Source organism: Pinus tabuliformis, chromosome X, assembly GCF_031772625.1.
Source record: "Pinus tabuliformis cultivar Carrire ecotype Pingquan chromosome X, CPIR1, whole genome shotgun sequence".
Taxonomy (NCBI): Eukaryota; Viridiplantae; Streptophyta; class Pinopsida; order Pinales; family Pinaceae; genus Pinus; species Pinus tabuliformis.
In genome coordinates, this window is record NC_142308.1 from 1,148,468,572 (window position 1) to 1,148,490,540 (window position 21,969).

At 39.7% G+C, this 21,969-nt stretch overlaps 1 protein-coding gene across 1 annotated transcript in view; it reads right to left on the reverse strand.

The window, feature by feature from the left end:
* The window catches only part of LOC149143958 (uncharacterized), a 139,176-nt gene that overhangs the window by 104,464 nt on the left and 12,743 nt on the right, over positions 1 to 21,969 (reverse strand). The window lies entirely within an intron of this gene.

Below are 21,969 nucleotides of genomic sequence, written 5' to 3' on the forward strand. Positions count from 1 at the left end.
GGCTCAATCATAAGTTGATCGGCTACTTTCTGGTTACCCTAACTAGGTGCTCTTTTTGAAACAAATCTTATTGTGGCAATCCCAACTACTCCCTCTGCCACTGTAGCATATCATCTATCTAGCCTAACAATCTCAATGACAGTCCATCATCCAAAAAATCTCTGAGGGATATCAATAGTATGCTTCAAGGAGGTAATGCATCAAATCTAGGTCCATCTAGAACTCAGAGGTCAACTCCCTCTGAAGCTAAAACAAGGCTACCCAGCTACTCCCTCTGACACGAGTCCTTCTACTTCTGTCAGACACAAATCATATAGGATCAACCTTGATCCATCAATCCAAGTCTGAAATACAATCTTCTATTTGCAAGCAGAAGACTCATGTTGAAATGTGTAACTAGGTTCGGTCTTCATAAATATGAAATGTACTCTTGATTCTTGTATGATGTAAAAAGAAAGAAAAATTATTATTGTTATTTTTGTATCATGGGTTTCATGCTCAAGGAAATTTTATTTAGAGGTCAAACACCCATTGAGTGCTTCTAGGGTTTGTCCTTGGGTCAAGAAGTCAAAAGAGTCATTGTCATTTAAGACCCCATCGAGCACATTGTAACTTGTAAAAAAATTATTTTTGTATTTAAAAGTGTCAAAATACCCTCCAAGACCAAGTCAACCTAAAAAGGGCATGTTGTCCTCCTTGAAAGCCTTTATATAGGAGGGAACTCGACCTCCTATGGACACTCACTCATCTTCTCATCATCTAAGCAAAGGAGAAGCAGAAGAAGGCTAGCAAAGAAGGAAGAAGGAAGAAGGACAAAGATTTGGGTTATTTCTCTCTTTCTTTTCACATATGTGAAGGAAGGAGGCTAGGGTTTTGTTGCTGCAAGATCGAACTTGGAGAAATTGCAGAAAGAAGGTCACTAGGTCACCTTCAAGCCCTAGAAGAAGGAGAAATTCAAGCGAAGGTCAAAGGAAGCCTTGGAAGCCCTAGATTTTCTCACACGTGTGGAGGCAACAGCTGTTGCAGGGACAAAATTTCAGATCTCCAGTAGAGGCTGAAATTTTGTAGATAGGGGTCAAAGTTGTGCAGCGAGTAGAGATTTGACTGGGTTTGATTTGGACAAAGGGAGCACATCATCAAGAAGGTTGGTCTTGGCTTTGGAAGGGTATTGGTCTTGGTCTAGAGGTCTTGGAATTAGTCATTTGAAGAATCTATAAGAAGATAAGAGATTTGTGGGTTTTTCTCTCAAGTGGAGAGGTTTTGGCCCTGGCTTGCAGCCTATATCCTGTGTTCTTGTGTATTGTTGATCTTCTTGTTTTGGTAGTTGTTTGATGATAAGAATAACATAATAATAAGAGAAGAAGCTAATAAGTAAGAAAAAGTAAAAAGACATCACAAGCAGTTATCAAGTTTAAGAGAAATCATCCTAATTGCAGCCCTATAGATTTCTCAACATGGAATCAGAGCTAAGGTTGGCTAAGGGCATGATGAAGATCACTACATCCTAAAAGAAATCTTTGAAGCAGTGTTCCATGGTAGTAAGTCATCTCAAGCAAGGTATCAAGGCATTGTGGAATCTTCTATTATCCATCAAGAATAGTATGGCCAAGACTTCTACAAAGGACGAAAGATTATTCTCAGCACTTACAGGCACATTTGAAGATGAAAATATTTGGGTAATCGATAGTGGAGCATCAACACATATGACAGGACAAACAACTAAAGACCTTATCAAGAGGAAAATATGTAGGAATTTACAGGGTAAGTTCCTCAGACAGAACACCAAAGGACACCGCTCACAACCAGATCACAGATCAATACACCAGTATTTTTGACGTGGTTAAAACCCTCAAAGAGGGAAACAGTCCACGGCCTGAGCCAACGCGGCCACTTCAGGCAATTTATTAATAAAAGAATGAAAATTTACATAAGCTTCTCTCATGCACGGATTACCCTACAAATGACCCTCCATGCGCTTTAAATAGAAATCATGGACCAATCGGGTGTCAAGCCACGGATCAAGTGTCGGTAATACCGAGGAGAGAATGAACCGTCGGATCACTACCATGGTTTTAAGAAACGGCCGGGTTGATCCGAGCCGGCACCTCAAACATTGAAACGACCTTTGGAACGGTCCGGTCGGCCGAGTCAGCCATGACTCGGCCGAGTCATGGCTGACTCGGCCAACTCGGCCGTTTCCATACTAACTCGGCCGAGTCACAAATAGTGGCCTGTAACACTAGTAAAACATCAATTTAACAATTTTTTAGTGATTTTTTAAGGTGTTTGCTGATTGGTTTGGACTCCGATGTGTTGTATGAATTAGTTAAATGTTATTTAGGGTCCATTTCCCCCTCCCAAACCTATTTAACACACTCAAATGCTCTGTACTATTGATACGCTATTCAAATTTCATGGTAATGTTAAATTCTTAAAGTAAAAGTGACATTCTCCTTAATCTTCATTTTCATCCTTTTACTTAAATTTTTAACATTACCATGAAATGACTCAAGATGTTTGAGAGTGGTTTTGGCCTCATTGGATTTCATACAGAGAAAGTAGAATTTTAGATTTCATTCAAAATCCAGCAGACTTATCAATTTTTCAGGATTTCAGGATTTCAGGATTGCAATGTTTCCATTGACTTTTGTCATGTATTAGGGTATGGAACTTGTATTTAATCAAGAGCACCAATCCCTCTATGTACTTTGATGTTAGTGACATTGGTTGTCGAACTCCTCTGGGATTCGCTCCCAAACCAGGAGCTTCTTAAAATGTTGCTCCCGCTCCCCACTTTCGCTCCTACTCCCAAGTAATACTGAGCCAGTTGATGTTGGCAACTCTAGCAGTAGCCAATAGTACTGGTCACAGACTTTTGTTGTAGAGGCCATTTATAGCCTCCTTGGTTATGTGTTTTTGTTTTGATCTCTATATCATCATCGTGTATGTATTGGACAATGCACTGGGTGCCATTTTGATATAATGGATATATTCATGAGCCTACTTTGATCATATGTTGTCTTCTATCTATATTCTAATGCTGTGTGTTTGGAAACATGAACGAAAATCTTTAAAATTATATGTTTTTATAAAAAATAAATATTTAATGTATTTTTTACAATGACCGAGTCATTGAAATCGAGCCGGTCGAGTCGATACCGAGTCGGAGTCGACCCTCGGCCGAGTCGGAATCGGAGTCGGAGTTTTAAAACATTGATCACTACATATCGTGACCGTCGGATTGTAAGTTACAAAATGTACAAGGTAAAGAAACACACTTTACCTAACTCTATACTAGACCAAGTTGTACTTAACTATTTCCTATGTGTCGGAATATCCTAACATCCCCCCTTAAGAACAAATTGGGATAGGATTGAAGGATTTACAAATATGACACAATAGGAGAGGGAAGGAGGCACTAGAGCCTATCCCCCCTTAGTGACAACTTCCTGAACTCCAACCATAAATCGAAGTTTAGTGAACTTCGCCTCTGTGAGAGCCTTTGTAAAGATGTCTGCAACTTGATCATCTGTTGAACAATATTGCACTTCAAGAACATGGTCATGAATGAGCTTTCTGATGAAGTGCATGTGCAGTTCAATGTGTTTGCTGCGCTGATGTTGGACTGGATCTTTGCATAGCTGAATGGCACTTTGATTATCACACCAAAGTGTAGTCAGATGTTGCTGCTTAAAGCCAAACTCTGACAGGATCTCACAAAGCCACAAGGCTTCCTTACTAGCTTCTACGGCACCACAATATTCTGCTTCTGCTGAAGAAAGAGAAATGGCACCTTGTTTCTTGCAAGCCCATGTAATAGGTTCTGAACCAAGAGTGAACACATAACCGGCAGTAGACTTCCGATCATCAGGGTCACCAGCCCAATCGGAATCAGTGAAACCAACCAATAGAGGAGATGCTTCGGCACTGTAATGAATCCCAAACTGAATTGTACCTCGAACATAACGAAGTATTCTTTTAGCTGCTTTCCAATGACTTTCACGGGGGTTTTGCATGAACCGAGGAACAAGGCCAACAGCAAAGGAAAGGTCAGGACGAGTATGGGTTAGATACAAAAGTTTTCCTACAGGTTGACGGTATAAGGTAGCATCAACTTCAAGAGAAGTAAAAGTGACTGAAAGTTTGACTCCAAACTGAAAGGGAGAAGGGGCTAGCTTACAGTCTTCCATGTGAAAGTGGCGTAGAATATCACAGGCATACTTGGACTGAGAAAGGGAAATACCTTCCTTGGATTGCAAGACTTGAAGACCGAGAAAATAATGTAAGTGTCCTAAGTCTGTCATTTCAAACTTCCTTTTAAGGCTAGACTTCACATGGTTGATAAGGTTGGGATCACTACCTGTCAGGATAAGATCATCAACATAAAGAACAAGAATGATAAGAGACTTGCCCACTTTCTTGGTGTAGACAGTATTGTCAGAATGACACCTAGAAAAGCCAGATTCTAAAAGAAAGTTATCCATTTTGGCATACCAAGCTCGAGGAGCTTGTTTGAGACCATAAAGGGATTTCTTAAGCCGACATACAAGGCTAGAGTTTGTTTGTATAAAGCCAATAGGTTGTTCCATGTAGATTTCTTCATGCAAGTCCCCATGCAAGAAGGCAGATTTAACATCCATATGATGGACTTCCCATTTGAACAAGGCAGCAAGGGAAAGAACAAGGCGGATAGAGTTCATTTTGGCAACAGGGGAGAAGGTTTCAGTGTAGTCAATGCCTTCAACCTGTGAAAAACCTTTAGCAACAAAACGAGCTTTATGTTTATCAACTTTACCATCTGGTCCATACTTGGTTCTGTAAACCCATTTGCATCTAACAAGTTTTCGTCCCTTTGGTAGAGGAACAAGATCCCATGTATCATTTGCCAATAATGAATGATATTCTTCATTCATAGCTGCTTCCCAATCTGGATGGCCTGAAGCTTCTACAAAGGTGTCAGGATCATAATTTACTGGAGCTTGAGCCAGTAAAGAAGAGGCTCTCTCGAACTGAGAATGTGTACGTCGCTGATCTGTAGGATCACCGGCAAGATCACCTGCTGCATCTCGAGTAGCACGAACCGATTTTGGAAGCTGAGGAGCTGAAGGAGGATCCTGAGATGGTGGGGGAGGATTGTCATCCTCACTTTCATCATCTGAAGAAGAAATGTTTGCAAAAGTAGAAGAGATAGGGAGAGGTGGCACATTCGCCGGACTAGGCTCGCAGGCCGATATATTTTCATCAAATTTTACATCTCTTCTAATGATAACATTTTTGGACTTAAATGGAATAAGTCTATAGCCTTTGACATCTTCAGAATATCCAACAAAAGTACATTTTTCACTCTTAGGTTCTAAAGCTTTATGCTTTTCATCTGGAATATGGGCCCACGCTTCACTTCCAAAAACACGAAAGTGACTTACATCTGGTTTGATTGAGCTCCATGCTTCTTCTTGAGTGATATTCTTTAAAGCCTTAGTAGGAGTGCGATTTATTATGTAATTTGCACAGTTAATTGCTTCTGCCCAAAACTACGACCAAGTCCTTTAGATTGTAGCATACAATTAGCCATTTCCTTTAAGGTGCGATTCTTCCTTTCAGCTACACCATTTTGTTGTGGAGTATATGGAACAGTATGTTGCATTTGAATTCCATTCTCAATGCAAAAGTTGATGAATGTGTTTTTAACATATTCTCCGCCATTATCAGATCTTAGCTTAAGAATTTGATGTCCAGATTGTTTTTCAACAAACGCCTTGAAGGCCAAAAATGTGTTAAATACTTCACTCTTGAGTTTTAAGAAGTATACCCAAGTGCGTCTGGAGAAATCATCAATGAAAGTTAAGAAATACTTGTAGCCAGAGTGTAAGACCTCCGGGTGGCTGCACGGCGGGCGGGCGAGGCTGCACGGCGGGCGGGTCTGCACGACAGACGGGCAGGTCTGCACGACGGGCGGGTGGGCGCACACGGGCGAGTGAGCGCACACGGAAATGCGACAATAATAAACACATGAAAATGGCTAAGTGTCATTACACTTGAGCGTATATGTTATGAGGACATACGAAGTTTATAAGCATTCAACGATGGACAATAAAATATAATAAAGCCGACACCATAAAGATATAACGTGGGGGCTTCATGGTATTATTTAACATGTCGGCCCAAGATTATATCCAAGGTGTGGAGCGTATATATAAGAGGTGGTTGCACCTCATTTCATCCAACACATCTTCGCTCATCTCTCATACGCATAGGGGTAAAATACCTGCGCAGTTTTGGAGGAGGATACGCATACCTCATGCGTAGTCCAGCCTAAGTGCGAGGTGGAAGTATCTTGTGGTTTGAGGTGTGAAGGTGGAAGTTGTGTGCGGTTTTATGCAGGATTTGGTAGGGAGGTTGAGTGGCTCGGGTGAGCACTCCTTCTTATGCAAAGGTGCATGAAATGTTGTAAAAGGCAGGTGGCCTGTCTTTTGTAAAAATTGGTTAAGTGTGAGACTTGGTTCGGCCAAGACACACTTGTTGTAAAATCTGATATTCTTGATATAATAAAATTGTTGGGCAGACTGTTCGGGAGTTGCCCCTCCCTTTGTACTTGATTATTGTTGATGTTCTCAGTTTATTGTTCATGGTTAATAATTGAGAATGGTCTTCACTAAAGTATAAAGGATAAAGCTTTATTCAGTTGTAAAAACATAAGTTAAGTATGTTCATGTTGAAGTAGGCGTAGTCCACGGGTGTTAGTATTGTTAAAAAGAAAGCGCTCGGTGGTGCCGCACCTCGCTACAAGCGGTTGGAAGATCACCGCAGGTGTAGGGGCGTGACACAGAGAATGACACAACTGGAAGTGGACCACATAAATCACTATGCACAAGCTGTAAAGGGGCTGAGGCGTGCCAAGAGGCACATTTTTCAAAACTGTCCTGATGATGTTTTCCGAGTACACATCCAGAACAAACACCATCTCTGCAAGATACCATAGGAAGACCTGTCACCATATTTTCTTTACATAGATGCTGAAGGGAGTGATAGTTTAAGTGACCAAATCGCTCATGCCAAAGTTTGCTCACTTCATCGTTATGAGCAACAAATACTGAGGGAAGATTTGATGACCCAAAGTTGTGAAACTTATACAACCTTGTAGAATCATCAGCAATGCTAGTAGCTAAAATCTTTTTAGGATCTCTTAGGTCCTTGATTACAACATCATGAGGTGAAAATTCAACAATTTTACCTTCACCTGAATGAGTTATCTGATATACAGATAGAAGGTTGCAGGATAAGGTTGGAACACATAATACATCATTAAACTGACCATTGTCTAGATGAACAGTTCCAGTCCCTACAACACTAAGAGATCTATCATCACCAACATATATATTTTTGGTGTTACAATCATTTAAAGAAGAAAACAAGGCTTTATTTTTGGCCATGTGATAAGAAGCTCCAAAATCAATGAGCCACTCATGAGAATGAGAAGAAGAAGATACATTTAGTGCATAGCCAGACCAAGATGCTTGACAACCACATGCAGAAAGTGCCATTCCTGAAGATGAAGTTGAAGTTGAAGATTGCTCCAAATGGATGTTATGTTTCTTCATCGCTGCTTCCAAGGCTTCCATCTTCTTAAAGCATTTGGATTCTAAGTGGCCATCTCGATTACAAAAGTTGCAATGTCTATCAGTCTTCTTCCATTTGTTTTTATTTGTCTTATCATTTTGTTGAAATGATTTTTCATTTTGAGGCTGAGATTGCTTAGGACCCTTGTTTGGTTTAGGACCATTCTTTTTAGGATATGACTTCTTAGGATTCTTTGAATTTGGTTGCTGTTGGACGGCTAACGCTTTCTTGGAAGAGTTTCCAAGATTAAGAAGACCAAGGTGTAAGAGTTTTTCTTGTTCTCTTATTAAAGAATCACAAAAAGAGTCAAAGGAAGGGGACTTGTAGTCTGTTCCTTGATAAATGAAGGCTTCTCTTGTAGAATGGAAGGTGGAAACAAACACAGAGTAGGCTGGTCCCAACTTAGTAAGAATGGAATAAATAAGGTTACTATCTTCTTTCTTAACTTTAACACCTTCCAAGAGATATCTAAGGGTCTTGAACTTGGACAAGAAATCTTCAATGTAAGAAAAATTATTAGGGTCCAATGTAAGCAACTCATTTTCAAGTTGATGGGCTCTAAATTCATTTTTAATCCCAAAAACTTTATTGATTTGTTTCATTGCTTCATCAGGAGTATCAAGTTCTGCAATATGGAATCTAAGATCTGGAGAAATAGACATCCCTATCAATCCACGTGCTTGATCTTGCCTATTTTCCCATTTAGCAGCCTTATCTTCATCCTTCGGTTTCTTTTCTTGGCCTGAGGCTATTCTGTAGAGACCTTTACTTCTAAGTAAATCCTCAATGTAGGACAACCATTGGAAGTAGTTGGTGCTGTCAAGGGTAACTTGGTATTGACTTTCCATTTCAACGGAAACTGAAGCTAAAGATGCTGAAACTAAGTGTTCCAATGGATAGATCTCGAAAAATCAGGCTGGTTTAAAAAAAACGGCTCTGAAAACGGCTTCTGGATGAAGAAGTTATGGCTTTTTGAAAAAAGGTTGATGAAGTTGCCGATGAAGTGCGGGAATGTGCGGAAATGAAAAAGTCTGCCCCCACAAAATGGAGACTTGAACCCAAGACCTCTACTCTCTTAAAATAGCTTTGAACCAATTGAGCTATACAAAAAATTTGAGAGAGAGAGAGAGAGGGGGGGGTGCTTTGGGTTGCGTGCTTGCTTTGAGAAAGCTCTTTTTCCCTACAAAACAAAAAACACAAAACCCAACACGGACATGCAAAGAAAACGAACCTTACGGCTCGAAGTTAGCTTTAGCCAAAAAACTAAATATTTTCAAAAATAAACCTTGCGGCTCAAAGTTAGCTTTAGCCGGAAACTAAATATTTTTCTCAATGTTTTTTATTTTCCGAGATGACACTAAGGCGCAGGGAAAAGAGCATACGCATGAGAAAAAACCTTCCTTTCTGTTTCTGATTTGCCCAGATCGCACAAAGTCGCAGGGCAAAGAGCATACGCAGAAATGAAAGGTATAGATCCGGTAATCAAAAAGGCTAAATAAACCGAAACCGAAATAAACAGAGAGAAAATAACTGTAAACTGCAAATAAACACTATATACCTCCAGATCTTAAAAATGACGTAGCTAGGGCTACCAGAAACCTTTTCGCGTGAAACGAACAGGGTTCCTCACTGGAACAGATGCTCCCAACACAACAGAGCAGTCCTCTCGGCCCGAAAGCAGTCAGAAACAGTAGATCTAGGAAACGGCAGTCAGATGCAGTTCTACCGGCTTCAGATTTGGATCACCAACGGACGCGGCCCTCAAATAGCTCTGATACCATGTAGGAATTTACAGGGTAAGTTCCTCAAACAAAACACCAAAGGACACCGCTCACAACCAGATCGCAAATCAATACACCAGTATTTTTGACGTGGTTAAAACCCTCAAAGAGGGAAACAGTCCACGGCCTGAGCCAACACGGCCACTTCAGGCAATTTATTAATAAAAGAATGAAAATTTACATAAGCTTCTCTCATGCACGGATTACCCTACAAATGACCCTCCATGCGCTTTAAATAGAAATCATGGACCAATCGGGTGTCAAGCCACGGATCAAGTGTCGGTAATACCAAGGAGAGAATGAACCGTCGGATCACTACATATCGTGACCGTCGGATTGTAAGTTACAAAATGTACAAGGTAAAGAAACACACTTTACCTAACTTTATACTAGACAAAGTTGTACTTAACTATTTCCTATGTGTCGGAATATCCTAACAAAATATTCCTACTCCGTTGAACTTGGTGGCAAGAAGAGCTATCATGTAAGAAGAATTAGATCAACCTCGTTGGAGCTAGAGAACGGAGGAAATATTCATCTCAACAATATCCTATTTGTTCCAAGTTTGCAACAGAATCTACTTTCTATTTCATGTTGAGAAGATAAGGGAGATAGAGTCGCTTTTATAGATGGAAGGGTTGTAGTATGGGACAAAGACTCTAGCATCAACAATGCAAAAGTCATTGGGATTCGTGAAGGAAGACTCTACAGGTTGTTGACACCTCTCTCTCAAGCATTAGTTCACATTGAAATAAGTTCATGTGAACTTTGGCATCGAAGATTTGGACACCTTCACTACAAAATATTACCAACTCTAAACTCAATGGTGAATGACATCCCTTAACTCAAGGAAGACCATGAAGGAGTATGCAAGGGATGTGCATTAGAGAAAAATGTTAAGAGACCATTTGGAAGCAGTGCTTCAAGATCAAAAGAAGTTTTGGATCTCATTCATTTTGATGTTTGTGGTCCTATGTCCACAAAGTCTCTTGGAGGCCATCTATATTATGTAACATTCATTGATGACCACTGAAGGAAAACTTGGATCTATTTGCTAAAGTCCAAGGATGAATTATTTGATAAATTTCAAGAATTCAAAGTTGAAGTAGAAAACCTTACAGAAAGGAAGATAAAGGTACTAAGATCTGATAATGGAAGAGAGTACACATCAAAGGAGCTCATAGCTTTCTATAAGGAGGTTGATTTTAAGAGGGAGCTAATAGCCCCATATAATCCTAAACAAAATGGAGTTGTTGAACAAAAGAATCGATCAATTGAGGAAAGTGTTAGAGCAATGTTACATGATCAAGACTTGCCTAAATTTATGTGGGGTGAAGCAACTAAAAATGTTGTGTATATTCAAAATCAAAGTCCTCGGATCTCTAGACAACATGACTCTTGAGGAAGCATTCACTAGGAAGAAACCAAGCGTAGACCATCTCTGAATATTTGGTTGTCCTATATATATTCACATTCTGAAATATAAAAGAAAAAAGTTAGCTCCTACAAGCATGAAGGGAATATTTGTTGGCTATAGCAACACTTCAAAGGCATATAGGATCTACATATAGGAAAGACACCGAATAGAAGTAAATCAAGATGTGATCTTTGATGAAAGTATTGCATTCAAGAAATCGAAGGACCTCCCGATTGATTTTGATGATGAAGAACTTCCAATATTTGAAGAAGAATGCACCAGGGAGGAAGAGGATTCAAATCATGAAGAAGAAGGTCCAAGTGAACCTGTACAACAAGTAATCATCCCTGAAAGCAGAAAAAGACCCAATTGGTTGAAGTCTACTCTTCCAGATGCAAAAGGACATGGAGCAGCCAAAGGCACATTCAGGGAAGGTAAGAAGCCCGAAAGATATTCAGGGTATGAAGCATGTATGACAAAATTGATAGAAGCAAAACCATCCACTTTTGAAGAGGCTATCAAACATCAAGAATGGAAAGATGGCAAGGTATACAAATATACGTTCATTGGTCTCTTTGGCAACATCAACGGGATGGAACATCCATCAAATGGATGTCAAGACAACATTCCTTAAGGGTATTATCGATGAAAAAGTCTATATAGAACAACCCTTTGGATTTGAAGTGAAAGATAGAGAGACATATGTTTGTAGGCTGAAGAAGGCACTTTATGGCCTTAAGAAAGCACCAAGGGCGTGGTATGCAAGGATGGATATATACCTACAAAGATTGGGCTTCTCAAAAAGTTCTGTTGATCTGAATCTCTATATCAAGGTTGTGAACGATGAGCCCGTAATCATTCTTCTATATATGGATGACCTTCTCATGACAGGTGTAGAAGGTCGTATTCAAGAGTGCAAAAAGCAACTAGCACCAGAAATTTAATACGAAGGATCTAGGGTTGATGCACTATTACTTGCAGTTAGAAGTGTGGCAAGGACCTGATGAGATATATCTAGGTCAAGGAAAATATGTGATAGAAATGCTGAAAAGATTTGAAATGATGGATTGCAAACCTATGAGAACCCCTATGGTCACGAATTTGAAGAGGCTAAGGAGTTCTGAATCGAACCTAGTGGATCCAACAAGTTATAGACAATTGGTTGGCTCACTGATGTATTTGGTAAATACTCGACCAGACATTTGTTCTGCAATGAATATTCTCAGTCAGTTCTAGGTAGAGCCCAAGCATGATCATTGGATAGAAGCCAAGCATATACTAAGATATCTGCAAGGAACAATCCACTATTGCTTGAAGTATGATACAAATAATGATGTCCAATTGATTGGATATATAGATTCCGACTGGGGAGGCAGTGAAATGGATGGGAGAAGCACTATTGGAGGATGTCTTATTTTGGGATCATCCATGATATCCTGGATGAGTAGAAAGCAAGAATCAGTTACTTTGAGTAGTGTTGAGGCTGAATACATTACAGCCTGTGAAGTAGGCAAAGAAGTTGTCTGGTTGAGGAAGTTGTTGTCTGACCTGTAACTGTTTGAAGGACTAATGGACCCTATAGTGACACATTGTGACAACACCAACTGTATAAGGTTGTCTGAAGACCCCATGTTCCATGGAAAGACAAAGCACATAAATAGCAAGTATCACTACATACGAAAGTTGGTGCAAGATGCAGTATTGCAGCTACAGTATATCTCTACCATCGAGTAGGTCGCTGACATCTTGATAAAACCTCTTCCTAATAAGAAGCTTATGTATTTGAGAGACAAGCTTGGCTTGGTTGATATGTCCTCCCTAGTCAAGAAGGAAAGATAGACACATCACTCTTGTCTTCACTTTGCGAAGAAAGAATGGAGGATTGGGTAAGCATCTGGTTTCCGATACTCTTTGAGGATGAGGTAGGGAATCCAAGATAAGCGTAGTCGAAGAGTAAATTCCTTGAGGATGTGTTATTCCAAGATAGGAATTGTCCTAAAAGGACATTCTCTGTGAACACCCGTGTGGGGTATGTGCCTTGAGAGACAATGATGATGGTGTCTATCAGTGATTGGTCTCGTCGGCATTGTGCTCCGATCTTGTGGAGATATAGAGTTGTTAGTCAAGGCCTTGCTATGTGACAATGTTGGTTGGTATGATGCAAAGAGATAAGCTGAATTGATAGCTTATGAGATGGCTTACCAATCTGACTCTTCTTATGAGATCTCTTCAGTTTGAGAATGTCCATACACCATTTATGAATACCTCCCTAGTTAAGAGGGAGTGTTGAAATGTGTAACTAGGTTCAATCTTCATAACTATGAAATGTACTCTTGATTCTTGTATGATGTAAAAAGAAAGAAAAATTATTATTGTTATTTTTGTAGCATGGGTTTCATGCTCAAGGTCATTTTAATTAGAGGTCAAGCACCCACTAAGTGCTTCTAAGGTTTGTCCTAGGGTCAAGAAGTCAAAAGAATCATTATCATATGAAGAAGACCCACATCGGGCACATTGTAACTTGTAAAAAGAATTACTTTTTGTATTTAAAAGTGTCAAAATACCCTCCAAGACCAAATTGGCCTAAAAAGGGCATGTCGTCATCCTTGAAAGCCTATATATAGGAGGGAACTCGACCTCCTATGGACACTCCATCTAAGCGAAGAAGCAGAAGAAGGCTAGCGAAGAACGAAGGAGGACAAAGGACGAAGTTTTGGGTTATTTCTCTCTCTCTTTTCACATGTGCGAAGGAAGGAGGCTAGGGTTTTGTTACTGCAAAATCGAACTTGGAGAAATTGCAGAAAGAATGTCAAAGGAAGGTCCATTAGGTCACCTTCAAGCCCTAGAAGAAGGAGAAATTCAAGTAAAGGTCCAAGGAAGCCTTGGAAGCCTTAGATTTTCTCACACGTGTGGAGGCAGCAGCTGTTGCAGGGGCTGAAATTTCAGACCTGCAGTAGAGACCGAAATTTTGCAGTTGGGGATCGAAGTTGTGTAGCTAGAAGAGATCTGATTGGGTTTGACTTGGACAAAGGAAGCACATCATCAAAATGGTTGGACTTGGTCTTGGAAGGGTATTGTTCTTGGTCTAGAGGTCTTGGAATTCGTCATTTGAAGAATTTAGAAGAAGAGAAAAGATTTGTGGGTTTTCCTCTAAAGTGGGAAGGTTTTGGCCCTGGCTTGCAGCCTATATCCTGTGTTCTTGTGTATTGTTGATCTTCTTGTTTTGGTAGCTATTTGATGATAAGAATAACATAATAATAAGAGAAGAACCTAATAAGTAAGAAATAGTAAAAAGACATTAGAAGCAATTATCAAGTTTAAGAGAAATCATCCTAATTGCAACCCTATAGATTTCTCAACAACTCCTTCATGACCCTCAAAGCCTTGAGGCGGTTCCATGTACACTTCTTCCTCAATTTTTGTCAACTGGAGCAAATGTATTTTCATGATCCTCTCTCTCTTTCTGGGAGAACCCTCTAGTCTCAAATCTCACTCTATGCTGCCATCTGTTGCACGCTAGATCTTGTAGATCTATTTGGAAGTCACCACTAACTTCCCTTTGGCACAATCAAGGTATACTTCAAACTTATTGATTTTCCTACTCCCTCTGAGCTTAGATCTCATCTAATACAATATCTCTCAACACAAATCACCGATTTTGGGAGAGTCCTCTTGTCACAAGCTTTGCTTTGTTCTTCCACTACTTCCATCTACTGCCAAATCCTTGGCAGCCTTCACTATGTACCTGCAATCTTCACTAGGAGGCCATGGAAGAACAATTATAACCAAGCAAAGGATACAAAGACAAGAGGCTAACTAATAGTAAAACAATAACAATAATAATCAAGGAAGAGAGATATAAGTTATGTATATGTTGATTGAAGGGATTTGTCAACTCCCTCTTGATCCTTGCCATCTTGCAGAAATCATCTTGGGCAACCTTGTTATCCTTGTCTTCATCGTCAAACACCTTGCATGAGCTAGGGTTTCTTCTTTCAGCGGAAACGTTGATCTAAATCCAACTCTAGGGTTTTATCCATAAACCCTAGGGCTTTCACATCCAAGACTTCCAGTCTTCTGGGATTTACAAACCCTAGTTTTTATAATACTCATCTTTTGCAAGTCCAATAGAATTTCTTTTTATCATATATGTGATGCCATCAAACATTCAAGGGTATGATATTCAATTGTCCTCTATAGCATTTTATAAGAGAACTTGCTCCATCTACCAACTCTCAATAGGTAGACAATCTTCAAGTGCATCAGCAAATTCTGAGTAGTGCAAGCTAGGTCCTTCCAGGGAACTCAACCTTCTTATTGTAGCAGCAACAATTATTATATCATGTCATCAGAACTTAAAACAACCCTTGAGTATGATTTAAATTTGAATCATCAAAATGTCCTATCAGTTCATTACACTTGAAACAAGTGTATCCAAGATTCATTCTACCTTAACAAGAGACTTCAAGGAATTTGCTTCAGATTTGATAACCAAGCTTCTCAAAAGTTGAATAACTTCTTCTTGACTTAGGCAGCCCTATGACAATATTGCTTGCAAATTACCTTTGTTAACACCTAATCCTCAACGGATGGGTGAACTGGAACGTGAACAGTCATCAAGAAGATGAACTGTTCCGTCTCCTTCTTGTATATAATCAATAGTTCTCTAATGAAATTTGATATCAGCTTTTCTTCTGCTTATTCTGGAGTTACCCTGGCCTGACATGGTATCAGAGCACAGGTCCCAGATTCCTTCTAACTCCTCTGGCCATAATGCCTCTGCCTGAACGTTTGCCTGGCACCTCTGCCTTAACGTTTCACTGGCGCCTCTGCGTGAACGTTTGCCATAATGCCTCTGTCCTGTGTGTCATTGGGTTTCTGAGTATCGGTTAAGAGTCATTGATTGTTCTGCGGCCTGTTCTCGCTCTCCTCCCTCTCCGTCTGCCGTCTACCACTTGCGGAGTAGCAGTAGGTGAAACCAATTCTATGGATTAGGCGTTTCACCGGAAGAGGATTCGGTTCGATCAACCTTCACGACCAATTGGGCTCTGCCATTTTTAGCCACTGTTTGTAAGCATTGAGTCTGAATTGCAATAGCCATTCGGGTTCCTTCTTTTTTGCTGAAATTAACCTAATGGTTTCCTCAGAAAGTCCTTTGGGTATGGACTCGGATTCAATTTTCGATACAAAACCATACTCGTAATCCCTTTTCAAGTACTGGTGAACTGGGTCATTGGGGTCCTTGCCTCTTGTGAGCACGCTGCTCCTTTCGTCCACAGTCGCGTCAGGGGCTTCTGCACGGATTCCAGCAAAGCGCTGGCGGAGTTTAGTGGGTGTGGCACCCGGTGATGGATAAAAAGCCTGCGTGAATCCGAGTGCTTTCCGGTCCCTGATTGCCATGACCTCCGAGATCTTAATTCATTTGATTTCTGTTCTGTGTATATAACATGGTGGTGGATATTGGAAAGGGCTCCAAGCATATAAAGATTGCACCAGAGTTTGACGGCCTCCAATGCTTTGAGACGCTCCAGTTGTCGCGCAAACATTAAAAGAAAAGGAAGGGAAAAACAAAAGCAGCTATCTTGCTTTTGATCTAACATGATTTCGTCTCTTTATATGAATGTGCACAGTTTTATGCTAATCTATCACGTTATCACAATTACTGAAATCTTATAGATTTGATCATCTTGGCCGCCTCTTTGCAAGAGACTGGTTTCTTAAAATCATCTTAGAATGCTCGGATAGGTCCGCATAAAGATATTATGCTTATACTTGGAACTGAAAGGATCGAGAGGGTCGTTTTCCATGCATTCTTGACACGAAGCTGCTGGGATAGTTGAAAGTGTTCAGTGTTGTTCAAAACATTTGTATCATTCAAAAGCTTTATATATTGCGCTGCTTTCATAATAGTTTCGCATTTTTAATATATTGAAGTGATATATTAATAGAATGAAGTGATATATTCCATTGCGCATTTTTCAAAACATAATAATATTGCAGTGATATAAGAAATGTTGATGCTTCTATCAAACGTTAGAAGAAAATAAAGTGCATAAGGCTGTGGCATAAGGATTTTTTTAGCAGAAGTTTTTTTTATCAACAGAAATTTTCTTTTTAGCAGAGACATTCTTTTACAGAATGCATTCAATCATTTCTATGGTAGGAATAGTTCTCACTGGCAAGGAGAACTATTCAGAATGGTCTCAGATGGTAAAACACACCCTCATCTACAATGAGTTGTGGAAAGGAGTGTGTGTCGGAGAAGAAGACAAAGACCCTGTGCAGCCTACATCAGATAAAGAACTTGTCATTTGGGAAAACAAGAACAGCAAAGCCTATGCATTGATCGCAGCATCTGTAAATGAAGAAGTAAGTCGTCATATTTCATCCTATTCCACTGCCTTTGAAGCTTTACAAAAGCTGAAAGAACTCTATGATTCACATTCTGCACTTGAAGTTGTTCAGCTCATGATTAAACTCTTCACTCTTGAACTGAAAAATAATGAACCTCTTGCTCTTGCATCTGAAATAAAGTCTATAATGCATGATATTAAATCCACTAAGGTTGAGCTGGATATCTCTCTTATTGCCTTTCTCAAAGCACTCTATCCTACCTACTCCAATTATCTTGAGTCTTTACAAGCAAATGGAAATCTTAAAGACATAACCTTTGAGTCTCTTGTGAAAAAGTTTGCTGAAAGAGAGAAAGCCTTTGGAAAGAAAACAGTCCCTGAATCTTCTGAAGAGACGGTTTGCCTTGCTCATAAAGAAAAGCATCCTGCTTAAGATTCTACAAGAGGAAGAGGTGGAAGAAGAGGAAGAGGAAGATACTTCAGAGGCAAGGGGGGCAGACATTCTCAAGCAGAAAAAGCAGATCTGCATTGCATTCGCTGCAAACGAAATGGATCACATGATGCTTCTACATGCAAGCTACCATGGGACAAAATTGAGCAGAGAAGAAATCAGCAGAAAGGTAAAACTGATGACACAGACAAAGGTAAAGCACCTGAATCCGCTCACTATATTGAGGCACAATGTAACATTGGAGTAAATGAAGATTTGTTTAATGCTTCACTTGCTTCTTCGAAAAATGACTGGTTGCTTGATTCAGGAGCAACCTGTCATATGACTCATAGGAAATATTTTTTTGAAGATTTCACTGACAATGTTGATGGAGCAGTATACTTTGCAGATCAGTCAAAAATCAAGCCATCAGGGCTTGGCACAATCAGGCTTAAACTCCCTGGTCTTCCAGACTTTCTTCTGGACCATGTTCTATATCTCCTACAGCTCAAGAGAAACTTGCTGTCCCTGGTCCACATCCGCCAGCAAGGTCACTCCATTCACATGTTTGATGGAAAGCTTGAGGTAAGAAAGGCATCTGACCACTCACTTGTCATGAGGGGTATAGAAGAAGAAAGACTTCTTAAACTGCAAGGAACCTCTGCTCATGCACAACATTTCTCATATATTTCTCATCATGAAGAAGGTACACTTCCGTCAAGTTTATTATGGCATGCTAGATTTGGACATTTAAACTATGATAGTCTCCGCTTGTTGAAGAAAAATGGTGTTGCTGGTTTGCCTACAATTCCTAGAAAACATAAGCAATGTGATGCTTGCATTCTAGGAAAGCATAGCAAACAGTCTTTTCATGATTCACATTCAAGAGCACATAGGAAGCTTGAACTCATTCATTCAGATTTATGTGGTCCAATACCTGTTCCTTCTGCAAATGGAAATAAATATATCATGACATTTATTGATGATTACACCAGAATGTGTTGGGTTTATTTATTGAAGAACAAATCTGATGCTTTTCAAACATTCAAGAATTTTCATAAGTGGATTGAAAATGATGCACAATCTCATATTGGGTCTATTCGCACTGATAATGGAAAAGAATATACATCAAATGAATTTGAACACTATCTTCGCCAACATGGGATTAAACATCAAACAACTGTGCCTTATAATCCTCAACAGAATGGTGTAGCTGAAAGAATGAACAGAACAATCTTGAATATGGTACGATCCATGCTTTTCTTAAAAAATGTAAAGATAATGTTTTGGGCTGATGCTGTTCTATGTGCTGCATATATAAAGAATAGATGTCCATCTAGTGCTATAAGAAACAAGACTCCTTATGAATTGTGGTATGGACATGTTCCTTCGGTAAAACATCTCAAGATCTTTGGTTCCACCTGTTATGCTTTAATACCAAAGGTACATAGAAACAAACTTGGTGCTAGAAGTCATAAGTGTATCTTCCTGGGGTATTCAAACACATCTAAAGCATACCGCCTCTATGATGAAGTAAATAAAAAGTTTGTTTTATCTAGAGATGTCATTTTTCTCGAATCATCCAAATCTGACAATGTTGTTGAGCAGCAACTTGATCGTTTGGATAGATTCGCAAAAACAAAATCATTTCAAGAATTTGATAATCAGATTCCACATCTTGAAGGGGGGATTCCTGTACTAGAACAACATGTGGAATCTTCTTCTGAAGAACAATCTCCCCTGCATGAAACTCCAACAACAGATGATGCTTTAAGTGATGTAATTGATAGAATTGGGAGACTCAATCTTGATTCAGTCCCAACTCAATCAACAGAGCAGCCTGGACCATCTCAGAAAGGTCCACCAAAGTGGCTGACAAAGACACTTGAAAGTGTTCATCCTGATGAAATTGGAAAAACAGGAACCAGAAATACAAACCGACAAGATGGAGGTGATGTAGATGACTCTAATTCACCTGTTGATATGGATGTTACTTATGATTGTGAATTGAACTTGTCTACAGATTTTGAACCAACTTCCTTCAAAGAAGTTGCTTCTCATGATGAATGGAAAGAAGCGATGCAGAAGGAGTATGATGCCCTCATAAAGAATGGCACTTGGAAGCTGGTTGATCCTCCATTTGGAACCAAACCAATTGGCTGCAAGTGGGTCTACAAGAACAAGTACAAAGCTGATGGCTCACTTGACAAGCACAAAGCTAGGCTTGTGGCAAAAGGTTTTGCACAGAAGGAAGGGGTCGATTATGAGGAAACTTTTGCCCCCACGGCAAAATGGGCCACCATCCGAACACTCTTTGCACTAGCTGCTCAAAACGGTTGGAAAGTCCATCAAATGGATGTAAAAACTGCATTCTTGAATGGAGATCTAAAAGAGAATGTTTTTATGTCCCAGCCTGAAGGATTTGCTGTGAAAGGACATGAACACAAAGTATGCAAACTTGTGAAGTCCTTGTATGGCCTCAAACAAGCACCACGAGCCTGGTATGAAAAAGTAACTGAGCATCTTCTGAAACTCAACTTCAAACATTTTGATCTTGATGATGCAACTTTATTTGTCAAGAAAGTTGGCAAAACAGTTGTATATCTTGTGGTATATGTAGATAATCTTTTAATGACAGGGAACAATGAAAGCTATATTGCATCCATAAAGAAAGAATTAGGAAAAAGTTTTGAAATGACTGATTTGGGCTATGTTCATTACTATCTTGGCATTGAAGTAACCCAACATCCAAAATCCATATTTCTTTCTCAAAAGAAATACATTGGAGATTTGTTAAACAGATTTGGCATGACAGAGTGCAATCCTCTTTCTACTCCAATGGAACAAAACTTGAAGCTCACATCTATTGAAGGAAAGGAATTTGAGGATGCAACAAAGTATAGACAACTTGTAGGAAGTCTCATCTACCTCACTACTACCAGACCAGACATTTTATTTGTTGTTGGAATCCTCTCCAGGTTTATGCAAAAGCCTTGTGAGGGACATTGGTCTGCTGCAAAAAGAGTTCTAAGGTACTTGAAGGGAACTCAAGACCTTGGAATCAAGTATACACAGGTGGACGACTTCAACTTGATTGGATACTCTGATTCAGACTTCGATGGAGACAAAGAAACTGGGGTATCTACTTCAGGATATGCTATGAGTCTTGGATCAGGAGCTGTCTCCTGGAGATCACGCAAACAATCAGTACCAGCAGATTCCACAACAGAAGCAGAATACGTGGCAGCAGCTGAAGCAACGAAAGAAATTGTGTGGCTCAGGAAAATTCTTGAAGATTTGCAGGTAAAACAAATACAATCAACTCCACTCATGATTGATAACACCTCTGCAATAAAGTTGGCCAAGAACCCAAAGTTCCATGATCGTACTAAGCACATCAATACTAAATATCATCTGATCCAACATCATGTTGAGGCCAAAACAATCCATCTACGTCATTGTTCCACAAACGAGCAAATTGCAGACATCTTCACCAAAGCGCTTGGAAGAGAAAAGCTTGAAAGATTCAGAACGATGCTTGGACTCACCAACATCCCTTCAGATTAAGGGGGGAATGTTGACACCTAATCCTCAACGGATGGGTGAACTGGAACGTGAACAGTCATCAAGAAGATGAACTGTTCCGTCTCCTTCTTGTATATAATCAATAGTTCTCTAATGAAATTTGATATCAGCTTTTCTTCTGCTTATTCTAGAGTTACCCTGGCCTGACAACCTTCTTAACTTCCGCTGGCTCAGGGAGGAACTTCAGAGATGTGTCCTCATATTTCTAAAGTTTTGCCATATAAGTAATGGCACAATCATAATCACAATGGAGCAATGCAATACTAAAACCCTTATTCAGTCATACAGGATATTTTCACTGTGGTGTAAGGTATATGGCTTTAGAGATTTAGATCTCAGCACCATTTCTGCACTTGAATACATACCTTACACAGGTCTGTTCAATTCAATATATCTTCAGCATGCCAATCACTTTTAGTACAGATGTATGGAACACACATTTGGCTTATCCCACTTGCAGATCTTATTATAATCCAAAACAGACCAATGGGTGTACAAACAACTTCTTACAAGCTCATACTTGTAAATATCCTTGGCCTACTTGAATCTACAGTGGAGAACATGGCTACTTCTTTGAGAGTGCCCTTTTAGACTATGTCTTATCAGTTCACAAACTTGAAATAGGTGTCTTCAATAACCATTAACTTCAATAGACTTGCAAGTAAAGAATTGCAATTAAGACAACTTCAGTTCTTCTGAAGAGGACTTGGTCAAAACTTGATGAGGGACTTATGAATTCCTGTCATTAACTTTTTTGGATGCCAAAATCAAGAAATGTGCAGTATT